The sequence below is a fragment of the Rhinopithecus bieti genome, unplaced genomic scaffold, assembly GCF_001698545.2.
Source record: "Rhinopithecus bieti isolate Rb0 unplaced genomic scaffold, ASM169854v2 scaffold_2723, whole genome shotgun sequence".
Classification (NCBI taxonomy): Eukaryota; Metazoa; Chordata; class Mammalia; order Primates; family Cercopithecidae; genus Rhinopithecus; species Rhinopithecus bieti.
The window spans coordinates 1556700-1574921 of NW_016804119.1; the positions used below are offsets into that span (position 1 = coordinate 1556700).

Genomic DNA, 18222 nt, shown 5'->3' on the forward strand with positions numbered 1-18222 from the left:
CTGGATAAGATTCTGACTTAAACCTTACAAACTGAAGAAAGAAACTTTAAAAGTATCAGCCCTAAAATTCAGCCCTAAAACTGAGACTCAAAATGCATATAGTACATTGTCAGATGTCAAGAAGCCCTTTGAATTATAGTATCAGTTTCCAAACTATTATAACGCAAATCTCACAATATAATTTCAAGTAATAAATACCTCTTCTTTTTTCTTTTTTTTGAAACTGAGTCTCGCTGTGCAGTGGTGTGATCTCAGTTCACTGCAACCTCCACCTCCTGGGTTCAAGCAATTCTCGTGCCTCAGCCTCCCTAGTAGCTGAGATTACAGGCGCCTGCCACCATGCCTGGCTAATTTTTGTATTTTTAGTAAAGACGGGGTTTCGCCATGTTGGCCAGGCTGGTCTTGAACTCCTGACCTCTGGTGATCTGTCTGCCTTGGCCTCCTCAAGTGCTAGGATTACAGGCATGAGCCACTACATCCGGTCTGTTCTTTCTTATAGCTGTTAACAATGAAAAGATCATTATTTTTGGCCAAACTAAAATGAGCAACAGGAGAGTCTGGTCATAAAATTGTATATGTATACACACACATACAGACACACTTATTTAAAATCGACAGACATTAATTGAGCATATAGTAGATACTGATCATTCTGTTAAGTCCAAGGGATATAAAGATAATTTTTTTTTTTTTTTTTTTAAACAGTATGTGGCTCTGTAGTCTAGAGTACAGTGGTACACTCTGTGCTAACTGTAGCCTTGACTTCCTTGGCTTAAGCAATCCTCCCACCTCAGTCTCTCAAGTAGCTGGAACTATAGGTGTGTGCCAGCATGCATGGCTACTTAAATTTTTTTTTTTTTTTGTAGATACCTGGTCTCCTTATGTTTTCCAGGCTGTTCTTGAACTCCTGGGCTCAGCAATCCTCCCTCCTCAGCCTCCCAAAGTGCTGGGACTACAGGCATGAGCCACCACATCCGGCCAAAAAAATTAAAGAGTATCTAGTAGGAAAAAGCTACATAAACAGCAACTACTCTACAATACATGTTTATACTGTCACCTTAATAATGTACTGTGGGGGCAGTGGAGCTTCAGCAATTAACAAGGTGGAACTGGAGAAGGCTTTGCATGGCAGCTACTACTTCTGTTGGCCTTTGATGGAACAGTAAGACTTTCTAGGTGCAGAAGACGATGAAGGACATTCCAGGACAAACAAGATACTATAGACACAAAGGCACCGAGGTATATGCCCATGCACGGAGTCTCCTGGGAACAGATCATCGAGGATGGCAAACACTGCCTGCATGGGAGAAGTCATGAAAAGAGCAGAGGAAAGGTTAAGACCAGAATGTAAAAGGCCTTAAATGCCATACTTAGAATTTAGACTCCTCAGGTGACAGAAAACTTTACAGGAGGTTGAATAAGAAGATTCCACCTTGTTCCTAAGGAGGGAGAATCAGAAGATTCTAGAGAAGGCCACAGTGGAATTCTAGAGAAGGCCACAGTTTTTCATTTTCCTTACTTTTCTTTTTTATTGTGCAGGGAGCAGGAATTACTGAATGTAAGGCTGGTGTTTTCTAATATACCTCATCTCAGAGATTAGAATTAAGCCAAGACAGATTTTTATCACAATCTTAGCACACAATGAGTCTTGGTACCACTAGACAAGACTGGGCTCTCTTCCCTAAAAGATTCACCATGGTCCCTCTTACTGTTGGTGTTCTTTTGTATTCACACTGCAAAGCAAAAGGAGTGCCAAGCCACACCTTGAGTTCTCTGCTTTGCAGATTTACTGCCTGACAAGCCTTAAAGTTAGAAAAGTATTTCAAGCTGAATCTTTCACTAACAACTTCATATGGTTTGTTGTTTCCTGTGTTGCTTGTTGAGAATGTCTGGCCACTGAGAAATGAAATCGGAGGTGGATATTTCTGACAGCGAGCCTCCCTGCCACGTGCTTTGTCATTCTTTATGTTAAATACATCACCACATCTAAGCCCTTGCAAGCCAAGAAGTTAAGGTTATGGTGTGGACGACAAAAAACTGATTTTTCTCCTAATTGCCTACATTTATTAGAAGTTTTTGAATTTATACAGGCATGGGTAGCAGAGAGTATAGTTCTTTTTTTTGTTTCTTTTTGTTTTTGAGACAGGGTCTCAGTCTGTCACCCAGGGTGGAGTGCAGTGGTGTGACCACAGCTCGTAGCAGCTTTAAACTGGGCTCAAGCAATCTTTCCACCTCAGCCTCCTGAGTAGCTGGGACTATAGGCATGCACCCCCATACCCAGGTAATTTTCTTTTTCTTTTTTGGCACAGATGGGGTTTTGCCATGTGCCCAGGCTGGTTTTGAACTCTGTGGCTCAAGTACTCTACCTGCCTCAGCCTCCCAAAGTGCTGGGTTTACAGGCGTGAGCCACTGCACCCAGTCCAAAGAGTATGATTCTATTTTTCTCTTAATTTAATTCCTCTTCATGACAGTCTCTTGTGGCAGGAAAGTGGTTAGTTTACAGATAGAAGAAATCTAGGACCAAAGAGATAAAATAATTGGAAATCATTGTTTTTGATAGAGTCAGGGGCAGAGTTCGCGACAGCATTCCTTGGCTGTTGCTCTCAGGGGGAAGCCTGACAGCCTTGTTTCTGCTGCAGACTTAACTCCTCACTCCACATAGATCAGTTCGATTCCTGAGCCAGAATGACAAGCTGAACTACCAATAATGCCTTGCACAATGTTTCAAGCGACATAATCAGCCAGAGAGGGACTTGTGTCAGTTAGACTTTGTCTCCTTAAAAATCAAGAGCAAGAGTGGTAAGAGAGAAGTTTTTAACAAGGAGGAAAACCCTAGACAGTTGTCTCTAAGATTCTTCACCACAGCTTCAAGGACAACCAGGAAAAGAGCTGCTATTTGAGGCAACTTCATTATAAAATCATTTTTAATAAGCAATCTTAACAAAGAGAGGGAATACTCTTGTGGAGAAACCCTCCAGGGACCCAGAGGCTGCCCAGTTAAGTTATTAGGAAGTTTCACACAAGGGACCAAACAGCTATTTCATTGGCCTCGGGGGACAGAGTTTAGTTTTCACCTGTTCTCTAGAGGCACTGGTGTTATCCCGTCTACTAACAGCAGAGACTGGTAACAATCAATTATCCCGACGCCCCAACTTGGTGAGGGAAAGTGAATTTTCAGTTTTGTCGACACAAAAAGACATGGTGTAAGAGAAAGACAGATAAATTCACTCAATATGGTTCATTATACTGGAGACTAAGAACACGCAGCCAATGACAATGCCTCATCTGGACCTTGGTATTCTTTAAATAAAACGACAGAAACGTATTCTAAGGAAATTAAGAGATATCCACAATGAGAAAAGGATGCTTAGTTGTCTTCTTACCATAATTGTCCAGCTACATGAGGGAAATAATTCTTTGTGCTGATGAAAAAGTAATAATCACTGCAGTTGACTTTGCTTACCTAAGGAGTGAGCAAGGTTTGGAATTTGGGGTTTAAATTTTTATAAAGCTATTTGTAGCTGAGTTTAAAAGGGTTGGAAAGACAGAGGCTCCCAGGGTAGCAGAGTAGCCTGCAGCCAATTAGCAGCTCCAATGAAAGAAAGCAAGGAGAACCATTAGCCACAAAATTCAAAGTGCTTATGTATTTTTCAAGTTTCACTGCGCATTCCCTGCCTCTGATTTTAATGAAATGACAAGAACGGGTCTTACAATTAGACCTTAACACCGTGGAGTTAGAGAAAAAGTGAACATCCTTTTTCTTTAATAATCAGAAGAGACTTCTTCTTTCGGACCAGATCTCTCCTCATCAATAAGCAATTTTTTTTTTTTTTTAAATGTAGTTGGTCACAGAAGCACCCACAGAAGTAGTTCTATCTAAGGATAAAAATGTCACCTGGGTTCAGAGAAGGGACTGAAGCAGGGAACATCTGATTCACATAACCCTAACTAAATGACTATGGCAGAAAAACATTGTTTATAGGTCACTGCTTTTTTTCACACACATTCTGTGGTTCCACATTGGTTATGAGAGAAAGCCAAAACGTGCTCTCTGTTCTTAATGGTCTCCCTTTTCCTTGCTAATACTCTACTCCAGTCAGACAGATCTCCACAATCATCCCTGATCACACCTAATTCTTGCTACCCTTCCAGAGCAAGCTCAGCTCACCACACATGTTCCCAACTCATACAGCATTTAAACACATATTCGATTAGATTGATGCAAAAGTAATTGCGCTTTTTGCCATTGAAATGGTAAAATTTCACAGCCCTGCATTTTCCTGCAATTCTTTCGTTACTGAAAGTTCCTCAGATGTGTGTGTCCTTTCTCCTAGATATAGAATAAACTATTAGACAGGGAGGAATACAAGTTAGATTACCTATACTGCAATGTGCCTTACACAATGTTAGGCATAGAGCAGGGGTTAAAAAATATTAAGCTAAGAAGATCTGCCTGGCTCCCTGCCCTATCCTTCTGTAGGTATGGACTGCAGTCTGCTTTCTAGTCTCTGTTCCTCAGACCCCAATATTGCAGGTGTCTGCACTGCCCACCATATAATCTCCTTCCCCTTTCCTCTAAGAAGAAAATGTTAACTAAAAGATTTATGGATTAAGGCCTTTCCACTGAATCCAAACCTTAATCTAGTATATCCTACCAATTTTATTTTATTTTATTTTTTTTTGCTCCTCAATATGCCTTCTTTGTTTTTATTTTTTTCAGATGGAGTCCCACTACATTGCCCAGGCTGGAGTACAGTGATGTGATCTCAGCTCACTGCAACTTTGGCATCCCAGGTTCAAGCGATTCTGCTGCCTCAGCCTTCCTAGTAGGTGGATTACAGGTGCACATTAACACACCCAGCTTATTTTTGTATTTTTAGTTAAGATGGGGTTTCACCATGTTGGCCAGGCTAGTCTCAAACTCTTGACCTTCAGTGATCTGCCTGTCTCAGCTTCCCAAAATGCTGGGATAACAGGCGTGAGCCACCATGCCTGGCCACTCCTCAATATGACTTCTAATCAGTATCCTTGGCTATTAACTATTTAAGACATTAGGAGTTGGAGTTGATGCCTAGGTGATATACAAAATCAAGTAGGGAAAGAGCTCTCACTCCTACATAGGAAAACATGTTTTCCCAGAAGTGGAAGTGGATTGGGTGGAGAACAATCCATTGCGAGGGATTTTGGCAATCAAAGGAAAACATTTAATTGCATAGCTTGGAAATAAAAATCTTTATCATTATAATGTATAGATGTGGACGTCAATTATAATCCAAAGGGCCATGTGACTACAAATACACTAACTGCCTGGCCACAGAATTGATAAAGAAATCAGTGTAAAACATTTAGTGTAATTGATGAAAGTTAATGTAGAGTGATCACTTTCTTCTCGTCTTAAACACATTGGCATCTCTGTTTCTTCTACATTGTTATTCCTTTGCATACAGATCACAATAAAGAGAGAAGCTGACATAAGTGTAAATCCAGTCCTAAGTTCAGATATGCTTAAACATCCTCAAAATCTAGATGTTAATTTTCTTACATATCCCTTTGATATAGATACATATCTGTTTCCTGAACATTCTGTTAGCTTCCAGGGTTTTTTTGGGTTTGGATAGGTTTCAAAGAAATCACTGTGTCCTGAATCATAGTACTGCTTTGTGGAAACGAAAGTTATAAATGAATTACTAAGTTGGTCTAACAAAAAAGTATAAATTTATTATAAATGTCATTAATGTCCGTTAAAAGCTTTGTTTCAGAGGAACACGGGTTTGTGCTGTAAGAAATATATATTATTACTAGTGTGGGGGTGGGGTACATAGCTATCCTAGAAGCAGAAGTAACCACTTTGAACAATTGTTTTATTATGGAATCAGTTGTGTTGTATGACATTAAGTAGACAGCAGTTCTTTGATGAACTAAGTTAAATTGTTAAAAAGATGAGTAATGGTCATTTAAAGTAAGAAGGTTGGTCAGGCACAGTGGCTCATGCCTGTAATCCCAGCACTTCCGGAGGCTGAGGCAGGAAGATCTCTTGAGCTGAAGAGTTCAGAGACCAGCCTGGGTAACATGGCAATACTCTCTCTCTCTCTCTCTCTCTTTCTTTTTTTTTTGACAGACTCTCACTCCATCGCCCAGGCTGGAGTGCAGTGGCATGATCTTGGCTCACTGCACCCTCTGCCTTCCGGGTTCAAGTGATTCTCATGCCTCAGCCTCCCAAGTAGCTGAGATTACAGGCGTGTGCCACCACACTTGACTAATTTTTGTATTTTTAGTAGAGATGGGGTTTCACCATGTTGGTCAGGCTGGTCTCAAATTCCTGACCTCAGGTGATCTGCCTGCCTCGGCCTCCCAAAGTGCTGGGATTACAGGGGTGAGTGACCATGCCAAGCCAGCAAGACCCTGTCTCTACAAAAAACTACAAATAAAAAACAAATTAGCTGAGCAAGGTGGTGCATGCCTGTGGTCCCAGCTACTTGGGGAGCTGAGGCAGGAGGATCACCTGAGACCGAGAGGTTGAAGCTGCAGTGAGCCATGCGCACGCCACTACACTCCAGCTTGGGCAACAGAGCGAGTCCCTTTCTAAAAAAAATAATAAAGTAAGAAGGCGGTATAGTTTCCAGTAGACTACTTTGTTTAAACACTTTTTTTTCACATAGTGGGAATAACATTCCCCTTTCTTATAATCAGTTTGTTCTTCAAGCTTAGAAGCCTATGGAGGTAGCATAGTTGTAAGGTCAAAGGAAATCTGGGTCAATTGTAAGAAAGACTGTGTTGCACATGGCTTTCTTCCTATACTTTAGAGTGGAAGAACCACTCTGAAAAATGAAGTTCTTCATTTTATTTTATTTTATTTTATATTTGGAGACGGAGTCTCGCTCTGTCACCCAGGCTGGAGTGCTGTGGCCGGATCTCAGCTCACTGCAAGCTCTGCCTCCCAGGTTCACGCCATTCTGCCTCAGCCTCCCGAGTAGCTGGGACTACAGGCGCCCGCCACCTCGCCCGGCTAGTTTTTTATAGTTTTTAGTAGAGACGGGGTTTCACCGTGTTAGCCAGGATGGTCTCGATCTCCTGACCTCGTGATCCGCCCGTCTCAGCCTCCCAAAGTGCTGGGATTACAGGCTTGAGCCACCGTGCCTGGCGTTCTTCATTTTAAAAGCATTTAAACTGGGGATTGCCTTTACATCCTGGCTCCACCACATACTAGCTAGTTGTAGGATCCTGGGCCTTGGTTTTCATGTGTAAAGTGGGGATAGTAGCAACACCTACCTCACAGAGTTGCAGTAAAGATAAATGAACACTTAGAAAGTGCTTAGAGAAGTGCCTAGCACTGAGTGCCCCACAAGTATTAATGTGAATACTGGAGATAACAGTGTGGCTCTTACATGTGCACAAGGAGGCAATCTACTCTGTTTTGACTCCAGGCTCTGCCCAGCTGGGTGAGTTAACAAGGTTTTTCACTTCTCTAAGCTAAGTTACTTGTCTCTCATGTACATTTTCTTATTTAAAATGAGGGTGCAAGCAGTACAAAGCTCATGAAGTTGATGAGCAGATTAAAAGAGACAATGCACATAAAGCATTAAACACAATGCTTGGAATATTCAAATTGCTTGGTAGGTGGGGTTCCTGCTATTCCTACTGCTGCTACTACAAGTAATGGTACTACTGCTATTAATCCCACCATTATTATTGTCAATATTAAACTACGCATAATGCAAACTTATGTCATAGACATCTAGCGCTTCTTTAAAGTTCAATCCAATCATGTGTAACTAAGCATTTATCAAGTATGTAATAAGCCTATCAAGTCCACACCAATCCCTGATAGGCTAGGCATTTTTGTTTTCCCCCTGGTAGTGACTATGGGTTTTAAACAGCCAATCACCATCTCAACACACCCTTTGGAACCTATGTTATGAAGTGGAACACAAATACTTTTTGTCCAAATTCAATTCACAAACCTCAAATCTACTAACCGGGCAAACTCGAATCAACTGGATGTTGGGATGGAAACGCTCAGCTAAGTATTCAGTTTTTCTATGGAGTTCACAGGTCCTCACCATGAACTATGGGCTTTAAGACTATGCAAATCTTCTACTTTGGAGGAACTGACTGGCAGGGCCAAGTGCAGTCCATTTATTTTTAATATGATGAGACAGAGAAATCCTGTTAAGCTTAGGAGGGCTTGGCTCTAGCTGAACAGGCTGACTCTAAACAAGGCAAATGCTTCCAGACAGTACAGAAGGATTTTTACTTTCTCAGACTGACTGATCTTGAAGAAACTAGATGTTATTCTGTGAGAATGGGTGGAAACGAGCAGTGGGGATAGGTTTTAGCACCCAGGGTTAAATCTTTGCCTTTCGCTTTATTGCTATTTTATGCATGGATCACAATATGAGAATCCTGGATGTTTTCTCTAATTTTCTTTTCCTCTCCCATACTTCCAGCTTAGTCTGTTTTCCAGTTATGAGCTGCCTTGTGGAACTGGTGCACCTGGCATTTGTGTTTTCAGATTGTTTTATGTGATTAGGTTCTTCTGTCCCACCCTATCCCCCATCCTGTCTCCCTCCAGTCTTTACTTACAACTGGTCTGTAAACGCCTGGAAGGTAAAAAGCCTGTCGGCGCAGAGTAGGTCCTCAATGAATAGCTGTCCCTTAATTAGCCCTTTAAGAGGCCAGCACCTGTATTTTAGTCATGACCCACTGCCGGCAAGGCTTCTGTCTGAGATAGCTGGTAGGCTTGGTAAGCTAAGCAATGAATCTTCCAGTTACTTTGTGAGTACTACGTTATCCCTTTTCCTGACTGTTTGCCAATGGGCAGACAGGATCTGGATGAAGGCCTACTAAAAGAACTTCAGCGTGGCTTCTTCTCACATCTGTCCTAATGGAACACCCTGCCAGCAATTGAAATTATAACTGCCGTGAGTCACACTGTGAGTCACATGGGTTGCCACGGAAACCTACTAACTCTATCACCAAAGCACCTTCCATTAGCTTTGCCAAGAACGGTCCCTGAGTTTTCCTGGACTGTGAAAACAATGTGGGTGAGCCCCAAGTTTGGGGTTGCTAAGAGTCTACAATAAAAAAGGATGGCCTCAAGGAAAGGAAAAAAAATGAAAAAATAAGGTTATTCTAGTTTTTGGATCTCCTGAGTAAATGGCAACCATTGTGACAACTTGTTGGGTTCATTTTGTGATATTAACAAATGCCTATGGAGAGGAGGTTGGGGCCTCAAAACTAATTTTCTCTAAGTCAAATTCAAAGCCAAGTCTCTGGGGTGAAAAGTGAATACATTAACCTATCCCATTTTAAATGATTGCAATAAACACTTTTTAAAATGGATGCAAAAGATTAGTTTTCAAAGAAATATTTTGATTTGTGCTAAAATATTTTACTATTGAGAACTAAATCTTTTTATACGTAACACAGTGCTTTAATTTTACATTCTAGGTATTAGCCTCAGTGCTTTAATTTTACATTCTAGGTATTAGCCTCAGTGCTTTAATTTTACATTCTAGGTATTTGCTGCAATCAAACATTTGAAAATGTACTAGATTATCTTTTAATGGCTATTCATGTCCAATGAAAATATTTTAGAAGGTTCAGAAGCATATCTTGTTTGGGTTTTTATTGGGGAAAATTAACAACTCAAGTTGGGAGTAAACTGACACATTTTTCCTGACTGCTTTCACTGAGTAACCTGTACTTTTCGGAAGCTTGTATCTGTCCCTCAGTGTGGGAGAAAGCAGGCAGGGCAGGCTAGGACAGGAGGTACAAGGACTATAAACAAGGATGAGAACAGAAGGAAGTAGCAATGGTCTGATGTCGCTGGAAACGGTTCAGGGGCCTACCAGATATCTTTTGGGTCTGTGTTGTGGTGTCTGTCTGATATATGTCCTCTAAGGTTAGGACTCCACGATGCTACACTTCTCAGTAGCTGGAAAGAGCTAGGATGATTTGTTGCATCTTTTCACCTCCATATTTATCCTCTTGTAACATTGTAGTGAATGCAGAACTATCCAAGAAGAATTAGATTAAGAATTCAGGAGTGAATGACTCCTTGTCCTTGGCAAATAATAAAAACCAAGACAGCAGCTGATTCCAAGAAAATGATACTTATCTGCATGGTGGCTATTTCAGCAGGAAAGAGACCAGAACAAACTTGTGAAACACCAAAGCAAAGCAATCTTGAAGGGGTCCAACCAAATACATGTGCTATATAATCACCATGAAAATTAAATTGAAATTCCACACCACAGTGTGAAATTGATCTAATATTAAAAACTCTCTTTTATGTTCGCACACCAAAAACCAACAGCAACATTTCCTATCAACAGCTGAAGAACATCACAAATATAAGAATTCCCGGAACAATCTGGCCATGAGAAGCACTAGAAGTCCCACAGCTTTGTCTTCTTCCACTGGCCCACTAAAGAGAAAACAAACACTTAAGGTACCCTTTTCAGGAACTTAGGAGAAACTGAGTTCTCCAAAGACTATGTCCATGGACTCCTCTGAAGCTTAACAATCAAATTTCCTTTCATGGGAATTTCTGGCTCAAGTCACCCAAAACATTTTTTTTTTTTTTTTTAAAGAAACAATACCTGTGCTTTCCAGATAACAAGGTGGACTAAAATATTATCTGGTGTCACAACTATTCAGGTTCATTTTGCAGTTTGTGCACCTCTGTCTCGTGTACCTGTGAGCTGACACTCTGGTCTGATAATATATTCTGCAGCTGTACATATTAATTTGTAAGTTGAACAATCTCTCCGTGAGGGCAGTTAGGAAACCAAGATTGAAACTGCTAATGTCGGGTGACTTCAGCTGTCGATGGTTATGTAGTCAAGTCTTGACTAAGGTTTCCAGAACCCTGGCTAAAAATGGAAGTTTTGAGACAGTACAAAAATGAATTCATACACTTCACTGATAGTGAAACTTCTTGAAGAACAGATGTCAAGATGATTTAAGAGGAGCTGGAATTAACATCTTAAAAAAAAAATGTATAGGCAAGTTAGGACAGTTCAGTTTTCAAGAAAAATTCAACAAATGCTAAAGAAGAAGTCATTTGGGTGACTGTTATTAGAGAGAAAACTGATTGATTGTCTTTCTCCTCACAAGCTGTGGGCCCTGTGGAGATGCTAAGATCAGAAATATGATGGGCTATCTGCTGAGCTGGATGACAAAAACAATCTCCATGTTTAAGTGGCACAGAGGACTCCCACTAACATGTAACTTGGACGATTCAATTTCTCCTTGGCATGTGTAAAGTTTTGTGTCAACTGTGTATTCAGGTGCTATTCCTTCCAATTTCTCTTTGGGCCATTTTTATTCTGGGCCCTCTCCCCCAAATAATGAAAGTAAACATCAACCAAAACAGTATGATTTCTGATCCAAATCTTTCTGTCAATTACATAAAAGAAGCTTTAAGTCTATCTACGTTGACTTTAAGCTTAATGCGTAAGAATTTTCTTGCTGATTTTCATAGTTAGAAAGGCACTCAAAGTCCACCCTCTGTGGCTATATCTTGATTTTGTATTAAAGCCAGTATAGCTGATGAAATTCTTTAAGCCTTTGTGGAAAGACCCACCTGGTTCAAGTGTCTGTTATTAGAACACCAATTTTTCCTCCCTAGCCACCACTCTCATGCTGTCACCTAAGTCCTTCCATGAATTTAAACTCAACCACAGGTTATTGTTTCTGCAATAGGCCAAGAAAATTATTCTCAGGGATGACAGTTCCTCAAATGTCTCTCTTTATATGGACTGTCTGTATACTAGGTAACCTCTAGGTCTCTGTCTATGTTATCTTATTAGTTGAGATGTACTCTTTATGTCCAGTGGAGCTGAAGTAGTGGTTTTGTCCACTTATCTAAGAGCCAAGTCATAATGCAAATAGTCAGTAGCTTTCTGTACATTGCCAGGTGGCCAGGAGTCCATACCCCAAACCACCATAAACAGTAGGCACAATCATCAGCCCCTGTTGGGGAGAGGCCCAGGACTGAGCTAGCAGAAAGACTGAATTACTTACCACCTCTAGAGTGGGTCCCTCCGGGCCAGGGACGAGCTCATGGGCAAGGCTGTGCAAGGAAGCGCTCTGTACCATGCCTGCCCTGCGGATATACAGAGGACTTCAGTCTCCTGCACTGTCAATCTCTCAGTCATCATGAGCTCAATTATGCACCGACAACAGCAAGAACAAGAACAACAACAACGACAAAACAACCCCCAAAAAGCTAAGGGTCACAGACTACCCTGATGGAGGGACAGCCAACTGGAACTGTGCATTGAGAGATGGAGGTGCCATCCGGATCATGTGTCTAGTACGGGCCTGACCTTTTCATTATTCCTCAAGCAAACATTCCATTGAAGGCCATGAGAGAGCCACGTGGAGAGACTGCAGAACAGGGCCCTCAGAGTCAGGCAACTTCTCATCCAATTTGACGTTTTTTGGTTTTTTCTTTTTTTTTTTTTTTCATTTTTGTTTTCTACAAATACAGATAGACAGACAGACAAACCCAAGAGCAGATTTCAAGAATCAACTGAGGCACAAGATAAACTACTTTGAAGTAATACAGATGTTTTTCCCCAAATGTTTCACATGAAATAAAAAAATTTAAAGTGTAATTAGGAAAAATTGGGGGATACATCCTTGTTGTCCCTGTATTGTGCCATAAATATCTCCACTGCTTGCCTTAGAAGAATGCCCAAACATATCTCATAGGTAGCACGTATCCGTGGTCTAAAATAGTCATCAAATTCTAATGACACCATTAATTCAAGCCTAAATAATATGCTGGTCAAGTACAGTGAAAGTTGACTGCCTGCATCAATGATGTCTTGTTTCATCCTGAGGTTCAAGGCACAGTCAAACATCATTGCTCAGATTGCAAATCACAACACCTTACATTGACGTGAGTTTGTAACTTATGGTGTAGTTCAAATGAAGGCAACTGATGAAAGCAGTTGAACCTGAGAAGTGGGATGAATACAGAGCATAAATCCAGCACACGTTTCCACATCAAACTACCGATGCCATTTATCAGGGCCCTCGCAGGCCATGCCCGTGGTCGAGCAACAGCGCCTCTATTCCCAGTCAGCATCTCTGCTCCACAGACATGAGTACGAAACGGCCTAATTTGTGAACTAGTGGTGAGGAAAAGCAGACCAAAGTTTAAAAGAAATCAAGGTGATGTTTCCTAGAAACATACCAGCTCTTCTAAGAAGGATCTAGAATAAGGGTGATCAGTAAGTAATTGATCCTCCTGGCTAGATTTCATGATTTTTCTAAAGCTTCATGGCTTGAAACACTGGCATTCATCAGAATATGTCTCTAGCCTCTCTCTTCAACACACACTCAGTACAAACAGGTGGAGATGTGCCACTTCCGACCACCACAGATTGAAAAAAAGTGACCTCTGTTGACCAGGGATCACAGCTGAAACATTAGTTTATACTTGAAGGGTCACAGCAGCCAGACATATGTGAATTCCAACTCTTCTGAAAACTTTGGACAGAAAAAAAAATGCATTACTTACATGTATGTGTCTTCTTCGTTACTGAGATACCTGGAAGAGAAGAAACAATAACACTGGTTACAAAGTGCCCTTGTGTGCTGCTTTGAATGTCCATCATTCCCAGAGTGCTCAGGAAGGCATTTAGTTCAGATGGTGATGTAGAGGCAAGACCAGTTTTAACACTGCATGGGAGTGTCACTACACCAATCCCAAAGCCATGCAACCATGAATGATGAGGCAGCGGCCATCACTTCTTGGTTTAAGAGGTTCTGTGGTAAAAGCGGGGAGCATGGACAGTAACTAAACAGTGTTAAACAGGGCGTGAGGAGACTCTTATTTTTTATTTTAAGTAGGGGAGACGATCATGTTTACAGGCAGAGTGGGAAAGATTTAAGGCACAAGAGAACAATGCCAGCCTACTCAGACGAGGGTAAGATGAGCAACAGAGCAATTAATTTGCTATGGCCATTGGTTCTGTGTTTACTCTTTAATGAAAACGACCCTTCCTGCTCCCATGGAGCACAACTTTTAATGGTGAGGGGGAAATACATCCACCAAATGTACCTATGTGTCTGTACTCATTAAGGTCAGAAAGGGAATCACTGCTACTTCTCTATAAATGGCCCCCAAATGTTTCATACAGTTGAAACACAACTGAATGAAATGTATGAACACAAACTACGAAACCACGAGCGATTCATGAGTCAGCACCCTTGATATTTCAGGATGATTTATAGGTAGCAGGTGACAAATAGAACTAAGCAACATTTGGCACAGAAGTCCCGATAAAGATAGCATGAATGTATGCTTTGATGCAAACAACACTATCTCCATTTCAGAATTACTACATTTTGAATCCTTTATGCTGCATTCTTCTTGGGAGACGTTCTTGAGACTAAGTAGGCTCAAAGTCATAAAACTGTTGACATTCAGCCTGTGACTAAGAATCGTGGTAAACCTTGAAATTTTTTTTTCTTTCAAGTTATTAAGGGAACTATTTAACCCTCCTTTGGAAAGTAAAGATTGTCGAAAAATTTGGCAGCCACATCAGACCTATTACTTAGCTAGGGAACATGTCGTACGGGGAAGAAATCTGTTATGAAAATCCACGGCAGACATTTTTTAAAAAGTTGGTTCCAAAGTTGTGAGCCAAGACCAAAATCACACACTTGCTCCCCCCAACACTTTCCAAAGGACTTATTTAGGGAAGCTGAAATTACATAGCCCAACTCAGATTCTTCTCCCCAACCCCGCAACTTTTATTGAGGAAAACTATTGTTTTGTTTGTTTTTGTTTTTGTTTTTTTTAAAATCATGTTTGAGTTGGCTTCACGAAGTGAAGTTAGAACCTTCTAAAGAAATCCTTGAAGACTGTCTCACATGAAAACTACAAAAGCGTTCTAGAAGTTTTTGAAATAACCTTTATCGTGGGATGGGAACTTCCCCCAGCAGCAGCAGGGAGTAAAGTTTAAAATCTGAATACAATTTGCAACTCCAGCTCATGACACCAGCACCAATAAACTGATACATTAGTGCACTTTCAGCATTATGAGAGCTATATGTGTATTTTCCTTAGGAAATAGTGCTTTCTGTAAAATCACTTTGAAGAGAAAGTGCTTAGGCTGTCTCTCCTGATTATTCAAAACCTCCACACAATTGGATTTAACACAGCCCCAAACAGACCTATCTATATTCGCTGAGTGTGGAACTATTTTCTCTTTACATCCAAAGGCCTGATGAAAATACCACTGCTTTGACTTTTCTACTTAAATTTATTATACAGCGTGATGCAGTGTTCTCATCAAATATTTTCATGACGATTACATTGATAATAGATTTTGAACATCTTCCCAAGAAAGCTACTTGATCTCGGAGGTCGCAGCAGCTGGCATGGAGCTAAAACTTTTCATTATCTGTCTCCAGGAGGAAGCATGACTCTGGCAACAACACAATCTCTCAGTCCCTCAGTTTCGTTTAACTGTCAATTAATAATCAATATAAATAATTGGGAGCTACACTTATATTGGAGCTGCCAGATTGAGTAGATAAAATACAGGCTACCCAGTACAATTTGAATTCTGATGCTAACTTGTTGTTTATCTTACATTCAAATTTAACTGTGCGTTCTGTATTTTATCTGGCAGCCTTAACCTACACAAGAAGAATGTAAATTGTATTTATTATAGCCAATGAAGATATACCAATCAATTAATAAACACATTTTTATGGAGAAAAGCTTAGAAGACACACTCCTGACACAAGAGCAATATTTTTAAAAAATGCATTACAACTCCTTAATTATGGAGATATGACTGTGCATGATATTTAATTTTTTTAACTTAGGCATTCTGAAGACAGAAGTCTATTTCCCTAGAGAAAGTGAACAAACAAAAACAATACAAAGACACACAAGGCAAATTTAATGAAAAAAATCAGAAAATGTATTGGAATTCTCTTTGTTCCTCTGAAACCTAACTTCTTCATGGAAGCTCTAGTACTTCATAGTAAATGATTACATAGAAGTACCAAAAAAAGCAGAAAACATCCTTTTCATTTCACAGATGGGGAAACTGAGGCTCAGGAAAGTTTAATTGGCATAATAAAACATTTCTCTGTGGAAAGTTATATTAAACTGGAAGTACACTCATGGCAAATCTCTACAATCTGTAGATGTATCCTCAAAAGAGTAAATACTCAAATTTTACTCCTTGGAACATACCACTCAGCAGTCAGCTCTGTAAATAATTTAAACCTATGGGAGCGCCCTCAGCCGTATTTAAACCAGGAAGACTCATCCTGAGTTTGGGTGAAAGATGCACTCAGATGCTGATGCAAACACATAGAAACCACAGTCTCTACTACTAGAAGAGCATACTGAATTGAATCTAGAATGTTCTGGAATATTCTAGAACATAATATTCTGCCAGGAATCCAGCTGTCTGAATTACCCATACTTGCCTGCCTTAGGCCTTCATTCGCAGCAGGCATGTGTGCCTGGGTTTGCTACCAGCAGCCATTTTCTCACCCTTAAATAGGGATGGGTCTCCCCTTTTCTTTTTCTCATTTTCCTAGAGGTTACAAGATTCCTGTTTTTCTCACCAGGAAGAGTTCATCCTCAGTGAGCTCACAGCAGTCATACATTGCCAATGCTTATCCTCAAGTGGAAGGAGAAAGGCCTTCAGAAAAAAAATCGTATGCAAACCTAATGCTACCACCAGCAGTAGCTCTGAATCAAGATTTTTGGGAGAATTAGGCTTACTAAAGATAAACTACAATAAGTCTCAGGGAGGCAAATAATTCTAATTCTACTGAGGAATCAAAGAATAAAGGCAGCTCTTAAGGTAACTAGATGTGGAGTCAAACTGACCTGAGCTTGCATTTATAGCCCACTTTCCTGCTTCTAGGCTGATAGAACTTGAGCAAGTTACTTAACTTTAATAGTCCTGAATTTCTTGGTTTTAAAAATTTGATATAATCATGATGACACTTAAAAGACTGTTGTGAAAATTAAAGGAAATAAGGAGGTATGAAGAGCTTTACAAACTGGGCAGTGTGATACAAATGACTTTGGTAAGGGGTAAGTAACTCACATAGTATTAGTTTAACCAAACTGAATTACAGTGTGCTACTGAAAGCTATGCCGTTGCTACTCATGATGTGCCTCAGTTTCATACTGACTCATGGCCGAGCACTCTGGTTCTCAGGTCAAGTACTCTGACTAGAAAATATCCTCATATTTGATGGAAGACAGCATGAGACAGAGAACCAAATTCCTTAAAGTAAGTGTACTCTATTCTAGATCCCAAGCTCTGTTCTCTTTACTCTCTAAAGTCAAGGGAAAGAGCCTGATATGGTGGTGGGTACCCGTAATCCCAGCTACTCGAGTGACTGAGGCAGGAGGATAGCCCAGGAATTCAAGTCCAGCCTGGGAAACATAGTGACACCCCGTCTTAAATGGAAAAAAATAGACAAAAGGAAGCTACCTACTCACTAGCAAGTGGCTGCATGATCCAAATGGGCCGCTGATCAGCACAGGCAAGGACTTTGGTCCCCACTACTGAAGGGCATCGAACCAAGTCCAGCTGTTGTGCAGGTTTTGATTCACTTCCAAATGACTGGGAAGAACACCAAGATCCTTCCCCAGAGATTCACAAACAGACCACGAGCAGGGTAATGCTCTCTACAGAGATAGGGACTTGATAGAGTTGTGGTGAATGATGGGGTGCAACCAAGTTTCTAAACCTAAAATACACATACACCCTGAGCCCAAAGTGAACACAGTGGATGACTTGGGCAAATCATTTAACTTCTTGGCTCTTAGTTTTCTCATATGCAGAATGAGGTAGTCAGTGACTTTTTTTTTCTTCAGGGCAGGTTCTCAGTGTGTTGCCTAAACTGGAGTGCAGTGGCATCATCATAGCTCACTGCAACCTTGACCTCCCAGGCTCAAGCCATCCTCTCATCTCAGCCTCCCTAGTAGCTGGAACTACAGGCATGTGGCACCATGCCCAGAGAATGTTTACTATTTTTTAGAGATGGAGGTCTTGCCATGTTGTCCAGGCTGATCTTGAACACCTGGCCTCAAGCAATCCTCCCGCATCAGCCTCTCAAAGTGCTGGATTAAAGGCGTGAGCCACTCTGCCCAGCCAACGTGATTTCTTAATTTGCCTTCCAGTTCATCAACCAATGGCTCCTTGCCCTGCTTCT

General features: G+C 40.8%; 1 long non-coding RNA gene across 1 annotated transcript in view; it reads left to right on the top strand.

Moving 5' to 3' along the window:
- Window positions 1-4799: 4799 nt before the first annotated feature.
- LOC108523800 (uncharacterized) overlaps window positions 4800-18222 on the top strand; it is a 34934-nt gene continuing 21511 nt past the window's right edge. The window contains exon 1 of the long non-coding RNA XR_001883895.1: window positions 4800-4841. This is a non-coding gene — a long non-coding RNA (uncharacterized LOC108523800). The remainder of the gene's footprint in view (window positions 4842-18222) is intronic.